Here is a 15,091-nt window from a genome sequence, read left to right on the forward strand (position 1 = left end):
CGGAGATCCCTGTCTCCAAGTAATTACTTTCCAGTTGTTCTTTATTGTAGGACATGTAAAATAATTTTACGAGTGTAGTTATTGATAAAGGATGTGGCTGGAGAGATAGCTCGGTGGTTGAGAGTGTGTGCCGCTCTTACAGAAGGCCCAGGTGTGGTTCCCGGCACCCATGTTGGCAACATCACAACTGCCTGTTACTCTGACTCCAGAGGGATCTGATGCCTCTGACTTAAGCAGACACTCAGACACCTGCACTTATGTGAGCATACAGGTGTGCGCGAATGCACGCATATGAACACACACACACACACACACACACACACACACACACACACGACAAAATAGTAAAAATAAATACTTGAAAATTTAATAAACTTAAAAATAGGAGAGTCTGGAGAGAGTTTGGAACTATAACTGAATTAGGATGCAGCAGTGTTCTCCCATGGTTGTGCGTGCCCTGACTTCATTCCTCACTTAATACTGGGCACCAGCTTGATGCCATTTCTCTGAATCTAGTCCTTGGTTAAAAATTGAGTCACATGTAACCAAGTAATTCCAATGATTTGGGGATTGCACTAATTTGTAATATATTCAGAAGCATTAGGGACCAGATGATTTTAGAATTGGGTATATCTCTCATATTTTTTTTCAGGACCTAAGGGGTGGGGGAGGCCCACCCTTCTTGTGTGCTTTTTGACCCGGGTGTGTAGGAGAGAAGGTATTGGCAGCCGCGGCACATGGAAGTTGTTGACTGCCTTACAGATCGATGAATTCCTCCCTGGCTCCACCCTGGCTCCACCCTGGCTCCACCCTGGCTCAGGAGGAAATACAAATGCCTGTGTTTCCTTTTCAGTTCCTTACTGATTGCTGTACTTCAGGGTTTGATTTGGCTCCTAACTGAAATCTTCGGTGTTTCAGAACATCAAGGGTTCTTAGGAAGCCAGGCAGGGCTTTTGTTAAGGTGGGACAGGCTGGGGACCACCCTGCCTTCCTTTCTCTGGTGGTAAGCTCCTGAGGGAGCGGATGCCATGCTTACACATGGCAAGTAATCCGCTCACGTCCGTGTTCCACGTGGGGCTAGATGGAAGGCAGACACTGGCCTTGTTACCCCCTGCTTTCTTTCATGTCAGGATCTTCCTAGTCACATTCCTGTTATGCCACCAGTAAATGCTGGCAGGATTTTACAGAAGCATCATGAGAATATCTGTCTTAAACATGATTCAGCTTCCAGGATACCTGAGTCAAGATTGTCTGCCACTCATCCAGAGATCCCCTTTTCTTCTACACACGTGTTTTCCAAGGACCTCAGAGTTACTCCAACAGTTTAACTCCCCTCACCTCCTTTGAGGGTATTTCCGCTAGAGTCTAAGCCTTGAACAATTGAAAGCATTTGTCTGGGTATTCGGGGCCTCCATGCTAGGCTCTAATCTAGGAGCCCAGGAAGAGGTCATTTGGGTGACTCTGAAATTCTGGCAGAACAATTCAAGAAGGAGGAAGCGTTTACCTTCTGCATGTGAGACTTGGAGTGCAGAGGAAGAATGCACGCCCTGTGGCTATTGGCTTACCACATCTGTGCACATCTTCCCTGTCAGCAAAGGGTGATGAGCAGAGGTCGTGATGACTCCAGAACAGCTGGCCACAGACCACGGCAGCATCAGAATGAGAAGTAGAGAAGGCAGAACTGGCAGTGGCCCTTCTCCTGTGTTCCCCCCATCCCTATTTCCTTGATGCCTTCTGTGACTGCCTGGGCAGTATTACCACACACCTGCTGGATTGGAATAGTACTTATTCCTGTGGCTGGTGAGCTGTTCCCCCAAATCTCTGTGACGCTTATACATACCACACGTGGAACAAGAAGCTCATACATGTTCACTAGTAGCTGGATCAGCAGCTGGGGCTGGACACCCCTTGGGCTCCCACTAACTAGGAAATGGGGTTATTTCAGGCTCTATGCTGTGAGGACTGATCATAGACCCTGCTGCACTGCTGGTATCTCATTGTTCAGAATCGATGTATGTCAGGTATGGTGGCACATGCCTGTAATCTTGGCTAGGGAAATGGAGGCAGTAGCATTGTGAGGTTGAGGCCAGCTTAGGCTGCACACTGAGGCCTTATCCCAGAAAACCCAAACAAACAAAAGCCAGTGAAAGCAGAGTTTATAGTAGACTCTTTGGAATAAAAGAAGTTCAGAGACGAGATACCTTGGAATCCCTCCTCGGACCTAGAAATTATTAGGTCTTACTTCAGAGGGAGGTGTGGATAGATATACAGTGGTTGACATAAGGGGAATAAATTATCAGTGTTTGGGATTTCTCTGTTCTTGTTTATGGAAACTGGCATGGACTTAATAAGAACTTGTTGATCTCTTGTGCCCCATTTCAATCTTTTCTGGCGGATGCAAACACCTTCCATCCTTTGTGAATGCTGTGTTCACCCATCTGTTATGTATATAATGTGTTCTCTGCCTTTGAGTTCCAGTCTCTTCAAAACTGCCAGCTTCACTGCCTGAGTGCCATCCAGCAGTGAGATCCTGATGCCCCCCAAATGAATTATGAAAAGCTTTTCATAGTAATATAATTGATCCACTGTTGGCCACACTTATAAAAAAAATCAATGTATTGTGTTAATATTTCATGAATGCCCACGTTGCCAGCTTCTTGCAACGGGACTAAACTATAAAGAATGGGAATTGTTTCCCAATAGCAGAGCACACGGACAGAGTGCCAGGAAAAGAGAGTTTGGGGTTGACTTTCAAGTTGGAAGTGCAGTTGGGCCATTGAGAAACAATCCTCTGACTCATGTCAGATTGTTATAATTATTTAATGTCCACAATGCAGCCTTGTCCCCACGGATTTATACTGGAGAGGTTTCTTACCCACACATTGTGGTTATTAGCTGCAAAGAAAGCGGCGTTTGTTTATAATGACACAGGGTATATCAGTGTGGCAAAGAAAACACTGCAGATTCTGTCCTAGGAAGAAGGCAGGAATTTGGCAGGCAACCTGTAGGAAATTAGAAGACATGCTCCCATTACTTCTCACACATGTGGGTGGGACCATCCAATAACCATTAAGCACCTTGATGTTTAACCTTCGCCACACACTGCTGTTACGGTGAAAGTGCGTACCCACTTTTCATCCACAGAGTGTGCAGTGCACAGCTGCAGTGTTTAGTGTGTCGTTTATCCCTTAGGAACCCTCTTTTCAGCGTCTTGTTTCCCTTAAATTGGTGATCGCTGACGTTGCCTGTGGCAAGATGGAGCAGTGGGTACAGTGTTTGTTGTACAAGCAATCACAGGCTGATTTCAGGTCCCTAGAACTCATGAAATGCCATGGTGACCGTGTGTGCCTGAACCCCAGCAAGGGCGTGAGGAAACAGGCAGATCCCTGGGGACTCAACAACCAGGCAGTCTAGCTCGAAGAGTGAGGTTCAGTGAGACCCCGTCTCACAAAATGAGGTAGAGAAGCCATCGATGAAGCAGGCTATCCCGATCCCAGCCTCTGCCATCTCCCTGTGGCGGCACAGGCAAGCCTATACAAACTCACTCACATCGATGGGGTCTGAGTAGGTCTGACATTCCACATCTCATTGTGACAGAAAGTTGAAGGAAGACTTTAGGGTGTCCCTGGAAATTTGGCAGCCTTGGTGGTGAGTGGTGTCACCTAGAATCATGATTCAAGGTGTCCAGCTTCTTGGGTGATATAAACCCTTTGTGTTAAGAGGTCTGGTGAGGTCCGGCCGGCTCCACGGAGTTGCCCTTCTGTGTGGGCACCCTGCCCTGTCCCCTCCACCATTGTCTGAGCTGTCAACGGAGATTCATTATCCGTGGGTTTCTCAAGCTCAGAGGGCAGGGAGAAGACATGGAGCCAGAGCAGTGTGAAATAACCCTGGGGCACCCAGACACTGGGCTGTGCATTTGGGATTGCACCGGAAATACTTGGGACCTTTATCAGCTCAGTGGTGAAATGAGAAAACTCTGGTGACTCAGCTGCATACTGACTTGGGACCAGTGTGAGGCACTGAGCCCTCTCAGGTTTTGCAAGAGCACGAGTAGGAAACAGACACAGGCTGTGGACTCAGGCGTGTTTCAGGCGTTTGGTGTTTCTTTTTTGGGTCACAGGAAGTTGGGGAACTCTGGAAGCCTCTGGGCACCATTCAGGTTATCTAGAGAATAGAGAATCTGAAAGCCAGGCTTGCATTTCCTGGGGACAGCATGGCTGCATGGTGGTGGTGTTGATACTTAGTGGACTTAACAGTTTTTTAAAGTTAGTTACATGTGTGACTGTTTCTCTTCTCTTCCTTTCCCTCCCCTCCGCTCCCCTCCCTTCCCCCCCTTCCCCTGCCTTTGTTAACCTCTTCCTGTTCTCTTCCCCTCCTTCACTGGGCATCACACAGTAGACAAGCGCTTGTGTTCCAGTACCATATCCCCGGCCCTCTGAGCCTTCGTTTGAACATTACACTCTTTCTCTCACCCCGGTTCTGTATATGCTGCAGGAGAATGGAGGGCGGCAAGAGCGGCCTTACTTTGTAATCCACGGGGCCAGTTTTAGGCCATTGGATTTAGGGAGTCAGGACTGCTTCACAGACAAGGAAATGGCTTGCTTGCTGGGTTTTGAGCTCTAAGACATACTTCTTGCTTTTTTCCTGAGGACAGCGACAGCTTCTCACCCTTCCTGATACTAGAGGCAAAAGAACCAAGTCGCTGGGAGCTCAGCCAGTTTAGTCAGAGGAGGGGGGCAAAATGGCTGACGGGTCATGGTGACAGGTCATGAAGGATGCTTTATGTCACCCTGTATAAAATCCTTCATCAGTGCGGAGCCTTGGGACAAAGTTCTTAAGAGGAAAAGTATGATGGCGGATGTGACATGGTCCAGCTTGAATGCCATATGCTCTGGGCGCTTGCCTTACAATAATTTCCTTCAGTCCCTCAGACCCTGCTGCTGTGGGGGAGGGAGAGCGGACTCTTCATGGCACCCTCATGGCTGTGTGTCACCCCCACCCTGTTCACCCACGGGCCCATCTATAGCTCTGGTCTGATAGCACTTTGTCTTGTGAGAAGAAAGACACAGTTGTATGTCCCTCCCTGTCATCCCACTCCTAAAGCGTCCTCCTTCTCACCCAAACCATGATCTCAGCGGGTTCCGAGTCAGACATGTCACGGAGCCTGTTCGGCCGCACTTGTCTCCATTAGTGATGGGATCACAATACCGGAAAAGAGGGCTTTGGAGTAGGGAACTGGCTGAGAGGGGAAGTGCCGTTATGAAAGAAGCAGAACAGAGTAGTGTCTGTTCAGGGTCACGACTGCTGTTCGGGGGTTCAGGGCAACCCAGACTGTGAAGCCCCTTGGTTTGTTCAGGCACTGGGCATGTGAGTGCTGTCTCCCCCAAATTAGCTCTATTTGTTACCATGTTATCATCATGCTTTGTTGTGCTGTGGACGTTCATACATGAACTTACCAATACAAGCATTTCCAAGGTGACCAGAATTCTCCTGCAGATAACAGGGGATCAGAAAGTATAGTTTATAGTGACGAACTCCTGGCTACCTCTCTTTCAGACGTGGGCTGTTGTCAGAGGGAGGGCTGGAGGGGAGGGAGTGTGTGCAGCCCTTACTGTGCCCTGCTTCCTCCTACCTGTCTTGTTTTGCCCCTGTCCTGGCATCGAGGAAACAGTTATACAGCTGGTCATCTGTGTACTGGGTTCTTCAAACACCCGCAGACTTATTCAGGACAAAGGGGTTGTAACAGTTTAGCTCGTATTTATACCATGCTAGGCATTCTGGGTGATCTAGAGGATATTTCAAGTGCACAGGATATTTGCAGATTCCATGACACCATTCTGCAGAAGAAACATTAGCATTCAGATTTTGGTACGCAGGGTCCTCTTGGAATCAGTCCTCCACAGATACCAAGGGATGCCTAAACACAGATTTCAACAACATAGTTCACACCATTTTTATAACTCTTATTTTACATAAATTGACTTATTTTAATTCTCTCAGTTACCTAAGGGGGTAGGTACTGCCATGTTCCTGTTTAATAGGCTGAGTGAATTATGGGGCATGCAAGTTAAATCCCAGAGCTAGTAAATAGAAAGGCTAGGATGTGAACCTAAGCATTCTGGCTTCAGACCCCTCCCTAATTAGCCCCAAATATGTAGAGTGTAATATCCCCCACCTGATGGAGTCACACTCATTTGACAACCTACAAAATGTGATGTCACCTCAAGAGAAAACTTTTTTTTCTTTATAGTATATACTCAGATTGCCCATCCCATGCTTTTTACTTTTTGCTTTTCATTTTGCTGTGTGTGTGGTGTGTGTATTTACATAGGCATATACATGGGGAGGCCAGAGGCAAGATAGAAATGGGTCATCCTTTATCACTCTATCTATGCCTTAAGACAGGATCTTTAACCAAACTGGAAGCTTGTCTTTTTGGCTAGGCTGGCTGACTAGTGAGTCCTCAGAATCACCTGTTTCTATTCCCCTGTGCTGCGGTAACAGCCATGCCCAGCTTTTTACATGGGCATTGGGCACTCAAACTCAGGTCCCCATGTGGTAGGGCAAGTGCTCACTGAATCATCAACCCAGCCTCACGTGTGGAGTCTTAACAAGGATGAACGCAGAAGGGAGTAGCTGCAGAGCCACGATGCCTTTTCCAGGGACCATGCCTTGTGTCCTCAGATCCCGGCAGCCACCGGGCAGCCAAGCAGGGGCCTAGAAGTTTCTCTCCCCTGCTGTGCACCTTGGAGAACAGGGTGTCATGGGGCAGCTTGAGTTTCGGGAGTGCCCTGGTTCTGATATCAGTGTGGCTGCACAGACAAGATTAGCATCCATATTAGTAACACCCCACCCGGAGAACCCTGCAATTATCGCATGATTTTATCTAATGACTGCTCTTTTCAAAGCTTATTGGGGTAATCTTCCGAGCATGCCTGATTACATGTTGTACAGACAAGTGAACTGAAAAAGCACTTCAGAGCCTAGCCTGAGTTTAATTCGTAGTTTTCGCATTTCAAGACAACATTTTTAGTAGGTAATTGTCCAGTAATTTTTTAAGACTATATGTCAGTTTTTTCTTTCTTTGAAGTTTCCGCTCCCTTAGCACATCTCAGCTATGGCAGTGACAGCGAGAAGAGAGTTGCTGTGTGGGTTGTCCCTTTTTTCACCAATGGTGTCTCTGAGCTCTCTAGGATTTTTTTTTTATATTTTGATTAACATGTTTTATGCATATCAATCAATATTTTGCCTACAAGCATGTATATGCCACGTTCCTATCTGTTAGATTCCCTGGAACTGGAGTTATATACAGTTTTGAGTCACCATATGGATGTTGGGAGTTGAACACAGGTCCTATGGAAGAGCAGCCAGTGCTCTTAATCTCTGAGCCATCTCTCCAGCCCCTCTTTAGGAACTATTTATTGCCAGATACAACCTTCTAGCACTTGGTTGTGGTAGTGGTGGGGGGTGGGAGGCAGAGTAAATTGTCACCATGTCATCTGGGGCAGGTTACCTGGTCTCTTGAGCCTGAAGGATGTTTCTATCTCATAGACCCGGCCTACTTTGAAAGGCTGTGTATCTGAGACCACTGTGGAAGCCTCTTGGAAGGAATCTGTAAGGCAGGCCAGAGACATAACGCTTCCCTGCCAGCTGTCCTGCGGAGGCTACTGGGGATCTCTTGGATGACCTGGTTGGTCATGGTATCTTCCCATCCAGAGGGGCTTTTTGCAGTGGGGACCTTCTTGAGTGAAGGGATAGGAGAGTGGGCACTCACTCTAAACCAGTGGTTCTCAACCTGTGGGTTGTAACCCCTTTGGGGGTTGCATATTGGATATCCTGCATATCAGATATTTACATTATGATTCATAACAGTAGCAAATTACAGTTATGAATGAAGTAGCAATGAAATAATTTTATGGTTGGGGGTTCAGCACAACATGAGGAACTTTATTAAAAGGTTGAAGCATTAGGAAGGTTCAAAAACCACTGCCTAAACCATTCCGGGCTGGCACTAACTTTTCATGGTAAAAAGCTTTCTGAGAGAGAGAGATGAGACATTGCCTGTGCCCCTGGGACTTTGGTGATGCAGTAACAGTCATTGGGAAATAGACTGCCTCAAGAAAATGGTGAACCTATTAATGGAGGGGTAGGTGGCTCTCAGGTATTTCCTTCAGAAGCTGGGGACCTTCCTACTACTCCCAATGAGCACATATTCGGGTTCAGGGCAGGGGTGTGTGATCAGAACTCCTCATTTCTCCAAGGTCCTTTAAAGTGTGAACTTCATAAACTGGGGAAGGAAGACAGAGTTCTGCCCCTATTTCCAACTTCTTTGGTTCTTTACCTCTCTCCTGCTAAATTTTAAGTCCCCCAAGGGACTCTTAGATTTCTGTGTATTTTCTCTGAAATCCTTTGTTTGTTCATCCACTCGTCTTTCTGTCTCAGATTTATTGCACAGTGCAGTAGGATGTATGACCTGGGGAGAAATCGGCGGCACACGGTGGGTTCCGGTTTCTAAGTGTGGTGGGTATCCAGCTGTATCGAGCAGCTTGTCCAGTTGGTGCCAGCAGTTGTTCTGCGCAGGTACCGTGTGCAGGATAGACTGAGAGTGTGTCAGAACCGGGAGTTAAGCCAGCAGGTCACATTCTCACCATGCCCCTTGCTGGGCCATCCAGACCTTTGCCTTTTTGAGAAAACAACGTTGGATGCTGCCTGATTATTTCCATCCTAGAATCCAGTTTTCAAAAATTGCCCTGGCCTGCCTCGCTTTGGTTACCTTTTCTTTGCTTGCAGCAATCCTTGCTTGAGATGTGCTGGTTTTGCACGTACTTGTTAGTGACTTGATGCTTTTTTGCTGTCTGTTGGCTCCTTTTGGTTCTCCTTAAAGTTAAAACATGCTTTGATTTTTTTTTTTTAAGTTTGCAAGTATACTTTTCATTTTTGGGGTGTTCATGGGTCATTAGTATAATAAAATAGTTACCTAGCTCTGTAGAGAATCACTTGGTAGCTGACCTCATGCAAATGATGATTGTGGCCTCCTCCTAAGACATCCTGGAGGCAAGGTGCTCGTTCCTCTCTTGCTACTTTTCTTCAAAATGACACGGCAAACTCGGAATGACAGTTATCCAGATTATAAATAAGTAGAACTGCCTTTGTCTTGGTAGGTGGTCTGGTATCCCGAGAAATGCAGACAGACAGATGGACAGGTGAGAGAGAGAGAGAGAGAGAGAGAGGGAGAGGGAGAGGGAGAGGGAGAGGGAGAGGGAGAGGGAGAGGGAGAGGGAGAGGGAGAGAGGGAGGGAGGGAGGGAGGGAGGGAGGGAAGGAGGGAGGGAGAGGGAGAGAGAGGGAGAGAGAGAGAGATCTCAGCAATCTTACAGTGTGTAAGATCAATATGCAAGAATCAGCAATATTTCTATAACAGCAGCGAACGCTCTGCAAAGAACGTTAGAGAAGCAGCTCTAGCGGCAGCTGAGATGGCTCAGTGGATACAGGGGCTTGCTGCCATGTCTCATGTCCTGAGTTTGATTCCTGGGACCCATGTAGTGAAGGACAGACTTCATTCACCTCAAGTTATCCTCTGACCCCTACATGCACTAGGTGGTACATGCAACACACACACACACACACACACACACACACACACACACACACACACACACTAAAACAAACAAACAAAAACAAAATACCCAGTTCTGCTCAAAGAATAAAATTGGTTTTTTGAGACAGGTGTAGCCTTGGTGTCCTGGAACTCATTCTATGGGTCAGGCTGGCTTTGAACTCAGAGATCTGACTGCCTGTTTCCTGAGTGCTGGAATTAAAGGTGTGTGCCGCCGCCACCACCAAGAATAAGATTCTAATGAATAATAATTCTAATATTCTTTTTTTTTCTTTTTCTTTCTTTTTTTTTTTTTTTTTGGTTTTTCGAGATAGGGTTTCTCTGTGTAGCTTTGCGCCTCTCCTGGAACTCACTTGGTAGCCCAGGCTGGCCTCGAACTCACAGAGATCCGCCTGGCTCTGCCTCCCAAGTGCTGGGATTAAAGGCGTGCGCCACCACCGCCCGGCAATTCTAATATTCTAATGAATAATAATAATAATAATAATAATAATAATAATAATTAATGGAATAAGTATGAGGCTTTAACAGTGAAAGCTATCCAGCTTTACTGAGGAGAAAAGATGTAAACAGAGCTCTTTCATCTTCATGGATTGCAAAATTCAATAGTGTTGATTCTCCCCAAATTGACTTAGCTTCAGTATGAGCTTTGAAAAAATCCAAGCATGTTACTTCCTTAGTGTGAGGTTGACAGCCATTTCTTGAATCCATACTGTAAAGCAGAAGGACCCAAGAATAAGAACATCCTTCTGAAAAGAAAGAAAAACATACTGGTTTCAAAACTTACCACACAGGGCTGGAGAGATGGCTCAGAGGTTAAGTGCACTGACTGTGCTTCCAGGGGACCCAGGTTCAAGTCCCAACACCTACATGGCAGCTCACAATGTTTGTAACTCCAGTTCCAGGGGATCCAGCAGTCTCACCCAGACATACATACATACAGGCAAAACACCAACACACATAAAATAAAAATAAATTAAAAAGGATTTATTTTAAAAAAGCAACTTAGCACACAGCTACGGTGATAGACCATGTTATTGGTATAAGCTTACTTAGACAATGGAATAAAATTGAGAGTGTAGAAATAAACCACTATTCATGTTGATTTTCCTACAAAGGAGCCAATGTAATGCAGAAGTAATAGAGTTTAATACTGTAGTCTTCCACAAACACTGCTAGGAAATTGGATAGCCACACATACACACACAGCAATAATTTTAGAGCCTTATCTCACATTCCATGTACATACAGAATGTAGTTAAAAATGGGTTGTAGGTCTACCTGACAAGCAGAATCTCCCAGAAAAACATTGTACAAAATCTGCATGACCTTGAAGTAGGCAGTGTTTAGATATAAAGCTGGACTTGGAACAATCCATTTTCCTTTCTAGAATATTTGCTATATTTATTTTGTATATGTAAAAGCTCACGTGTGTGTGTGGGGGGGTGGGGGGTGGGAGGCTACTCATGCCACAGTGAGTGTATGGAAGTCAGAAGAGAGCTTGAAGGATTCTTCTTCCACCATGTTGTCTGCGAGATTGAACCCAGGTGTTTAGGCATGGTAGTAGGCAGCTTTACATGATTAACCCCCCCCCCCCCCGAGGATTTATTTATTTACTCTGTTCTTACTCAATAATTAAAGCCATCGGCTACTCTAGATTTCTGCCATACTTTCTTCTAAGTCACCAAGCCTTCCTGGAGAAGAACTTGCATCAATGTGTGGGAGTTGTATGTTGGGTTACTTTTTCCGTTATCTGTGGACCCCCAGAGTATGGCGATCTTTGGTTCTTTGGCAAAGAAGATTACATGAGTGATTTTCAAGCCATGATTGATAAAGTGTAAATTGGAAACAGCCCAAACCAATAAGCAGTTACGATGGGATAAACATTAGCATGGATTCAGAGCATGCTGTATGTGCTTAGCTGTACAAGCCTCAAGCCCATCTCTTGATGTCATGCAAGAGAGATAAAAAATTATTTTTCCTGTAGGGCTGCTTTGAGCATGAACTGAAAGAAATTTTGTTCAAAGGGTTAGCATTGAGCCTGGCAGTTAAAAACCCACTATTCATATTGCTGAGCAGTTGGTTTTCAGGTTTAGGATGCTCAGGGCTCAGACTCTAGCAGTTCCTGACTTAGGTTCCAACTCATAAGTGTTGCCTGCCATGTTCTTTTAAAAAAATACAGTTCAGTGGAAAGTCAGAGCAAGTTCTCCTGTTGCTGCAGACATGATTTCCTTTGGGCTGTAGCTCTCCCCATGGCTTGAATTCATAGAGTAACTAAAGCCCGAGAGGGAATTCTTCTCTAGTCCCTGTCTCGGAGAATCCCCTTGGTGAGATTGGGAGGTGCCACTGTTATTGTTTTCAGGGCTGTGAGCCTTCTGGATAGAACCCAGTGGAGTTTCGTGAGTGCAGAAGAATTAAGTGACTCGAATAAGAGCATTTAGACCCGTTATCTCCAGTGACATATGCCTGATCTGGCGTTATCTCTCCACCTGCATAGACTGGCTCCAGCTAGCGTGTGTTCTCGGTAGGGAGCTGCACTTCCTAATTGTCTCTGCATTTCTTGCATTGCAAGGAGACTGTGCCTGTCATTTTCTGAGCTTTGTCTTAGATGAAGTCAGTAACAGAATCACATCTGACAAGTCAAATTCAGTGTAGAGGATTCCATCTCTTCTTTGTGCTCTCAACAATGCTGGAGCATGATAGGTGTCAGGGAAAAGGAAAACTCATGTGGATGAGTGACTCGTTGACCCTGATCTTAGGGAGGGGGAGATTTGAACTTGTGCTTGCAAACTCTGTGTCCTGGGGTACCCACTGTAGTGCCTTGCAGCTTCTCCTGGAGGCAAAAGGAGCCCCCATTCCATGAATTTTCTCTTGGCATTCTCTGCACCCCACGTTCCTATTTCCACACTGGAAGGGTGAAGATAACCCACTTCCATGCTTAGTGAGAGATGAGAAAGATCTAGGACCTTTTCTCTGAGCTCTGGACAAACTTCCACAGACGTGATGTTTTGTTGTTTGCTTCCTTGTGTCAGGATGGCTCGGATGGATGCTTTGGTCCCTGCCCCACCTCTTTTGGCACAGGTTGTTATATCCCTAGCCAGTGAAGCAATAAATGAGAGAAAATGACCCTTCCCGGTCATGGAAAGTAGCAGCTGGTGAAACTTGAAGAGAAGTACGTGTTCCAGAAGGAGAGGTGGCCGCAGTGGAGTGTGTTTGGCTGAAAAATACGTTTGCCTCCTTCATCCTTATCGATAAAAGGTCCTTAAAAATCCAACCTTGGCTCTGTGTATGTGTCCCCTGCCTGTGTGCCTGTGTGGAAACCTGAGGTACATGTTGAGTGTCTTCCTCAATGGCTCTCTGACCTTATTTTCTGAGACAGGGTCTCCCATGGGCCCTGAAGCCCAGCATTTCAGTCAGGCAGGCTGGCCAGCCAGCTTTAGGTGCCCTGTCTCCCTTCAGCGCTGGGATCTAGGCCTCACTCCCCCAACATGGCTAAGTTCCATGGATCTGAACTAGGGTCTTCCTGCCTGAACCATCCCCCGAAGCCCCCAGTTTGACTCTTGAGGGCCAAAGGTGCCGCTGTGCCAGGGCCACGGGCTGGAGACCTCTTCCTGGCAGACACTTGATTCACAAGGGCGCTAATTATTCCTTCTTCCTCCAGCGGCTTCTCAAACAATCACTCTGCTTGTTTGGGGCACAGTGTGGTGTTGGACAGTTGGGCCTTTTTGTTTAACTGTATGTTCATATTGTTCTTTATGTACTTAGTTTATAGCTTATGCAGCAGACATTCTGGTCAATTAGCTTCTTGTCCGGCAAACTGGGCGCTGCTGGGCTCCTTTCTTCTTATGTTGTGTGGGTTGGTTTCAAGTTACAGGGTTTTTATTGGCTCCTCTTTGCTGAACCCTGGTTTCCAAAGCCTGGTGTTTATGAGCTGAATTTCTTAAAGGTACAGCTTTCATTTTTTTTTTTTATGAGTTACAATACCCAATGCATTAGAAAACAAAACAAAACAACAGCAACAACAAAAATTGGGGTGTATGTGGAAGTGTTTGGTGTGTGTGTGTGTGTGTGTGTGTGTGTGTGTGTGCCGCATGTGCGTGTATGTGTGTGTGTGTGTTGAAAGAAACATCATGTACAAACCAACAGTTTAAATGAAGGATGGGAAGTTGGCTCAGAATATACACCTACTCCCTTCCCCAAACTCCATTAAAGACGAGTCACACTGTGTAACCCTGGCTGTCCTGGAGCTCCCATTTGTAGACCAGGCTGGTCTCGGACTCCACAGAGTGGAGAGCAGTTGAGGAAGACATACGACATAAACTTCGGGTCTCTGTACACAGGCACCCACAGCATGCAAGCATGTACACATGTGTGCATATGCACGCATGCACGCACACCCCTAAGTCTTGAAGCGAATGGTTTTCACCTCATTTTTACTTGATTGGTACCAGCCTGGGCAGCCTTATTCTTCGATTGCCTCCGTCTTGGTGTTCATTTTCTCCTGTCCACTCCCACTCCTCTCTTTGGTAGGTTTTGCCTTTTCTCTTCATTGGGACTTGTTGGAACCTGCATCCAACACTTTTGGGAACAAGTTGGAATAGAAGTAAGTAAACTGCTTCAGTTCTGTTTTGTCTGTTTGGATGCCAGTTCTACAGACCGCACCGTCATGGGATATAGACAGCATCACTGTAAAAGTTCGTATTGCTGTTTAAATATTGGAAAGACAAATTTCCATTTCTCCTCTTTTCGTGTTTTTTTTTTTTTTTTTTTAGACATAGTCTGGTGTAGGTCATGTAGTTGACACTGGCCTTGAATTCATGCTCCTCCCACTTCCACCTGGGATTTTGGGTGTGTACCTTCATGCCCAGCTGCCTGGGACCCTGTAATGCCCCCACTTTGTTGATGCCGGTGAGTGTTATGATGCAGGCACGTTTGGAGGGTTGTGTCAAAGGCTCTCCTCCCACACTGAAGCCCAGCAGGCAGGGTTTTACCCTGGTCCATTTTGACCCAGAATGCCCTAAGATTCTACATGATAGTCTTGGCTGTACCCCTGACTTTCCATAGTTTCTCATGTTACCTAGCCCAGAAAATCTATGAGAATGTTGGGGTTACTCACACCACCATCTCCTTCCTATCCCCTTGTAAGTACCCCTTAAGTTTCACTCATTGAGTGAGACTCTTTACCCAGCTCACCGGGCCTTGTCCTGGACCCAGAAGGTGTGTTGGGGATGACGATGCAGAGTCCTTTTGAGTAATTAGTGCCACCTGTGATTGAAGCATAAGATACTGCTCATCTCAGTATCTTTGTACTGAGAACTTACTCTTGCTGACTTTGAGTACCAATTGGTAATGCTCCTACTGATGTCCTCTAGGCTGTTTGTTTATCCTTGTGTTCACTGAGCTCCAGTGTTGCATGAGAAGTAAGGCAGTATGAACACTAGGTATGAGTCTGCAGCCCCTACCACCCCTCGCTAGACAG

At 46.1% G+C, this 15,091-nt stretch overlaps 1 protein-coding gene across 9 annotated transcripts in view; it reads left to right on the forward strand.

Annotated features, from left to right (window-relative positions):
• The window catches only part of Tead1 (TEA domain transcription factor 1), a 237,042-nt gene that overhangs the window by 123,326 nt on the left and 98,625 nt on the right, over positions 1-15,091 (forward strand). The gene's annotated exons all lie outside the window — the stretch shown is intronic.

This window comes from Peromyscus maniculatus, chromosome 1, assembly GCF_049852395.1.
Source record: "Peromyscus maniculatus bairdii isolate BWxNUB_F1_BW_parent chromosome 1, HU_Pman_BW_mat_3.1, whole genome shotgun sequence".
Classification (NCBI taxonomy): domain Eukaryota; kingdom Metazoa; phylum Chordata; class Mammalia; order Rodentia; family Cricetidae; genus Peromyscus; species Peromyscus maniculatus.